Source organism: Juglans microcarpa x Juglans regia, chromosome 3D (assembly GCF_004785595.1).
Source record: "Juglans microcarpa x Juglans regia isolate MS1-56 chromosome 3D, Jm3101_v1.0, whole genome shotgun sequence".
NCBI classification, from domain to species: domain Eukaryota; kingdom Viridiplantae; phylum Streptophyta; class Magnoliopsida; order Fagales; family Juglandaceae; genus Juglans; species Juglans microcarpa x Juglans regia.
The window spans coordinates 39125822-39126155 of NC_054598.1; the positions used below are offsets into that span (position 1 = coordinate 39125822).

General features: G+C 35.0%; 1 non-coding gene across 1 annotated transcript; it reads left to right on the top strand.

Annotated features, from left to right (window-relative positions):
- On the top strand, positions 1-72 carry TRNAM-CAU. The gene has a single exon. It is a non-coding gene; the product is annotated as a tRNA-Met (tRNA).
- Positions 73-334: the final 262 nt, after the last annotated feature.

Here is a 334-nt window from a genome sequence, read left to right on the forward strand (position 1 = left end):
ATCAGAGTGGCGCAGCGGAAGCGTGGTGGGCCCATAACCCACAGGTCCCAGGATCGAAACCTGGCTCTGATATTCTTTTTGTGTATAGTTTTCCATACATCGATGTCCTAAGTCACACATCATCACCCTCAAATGACGGTTCTGTCCATAGATAGGCTTGATCTCATGTGAAGATTTAGTTATGGAACTTTACTTTTCCTCTTTTCTTCTTCTTTTTTTTTTTTTTTTTTTAATTTTAATTTTTCTTATCTTTAAAGTAATATTTTCCCGTGATTGATGAACATGAAACAATACAACATTAAATACTTTATAAAAATCTGAGAGAATATATCCC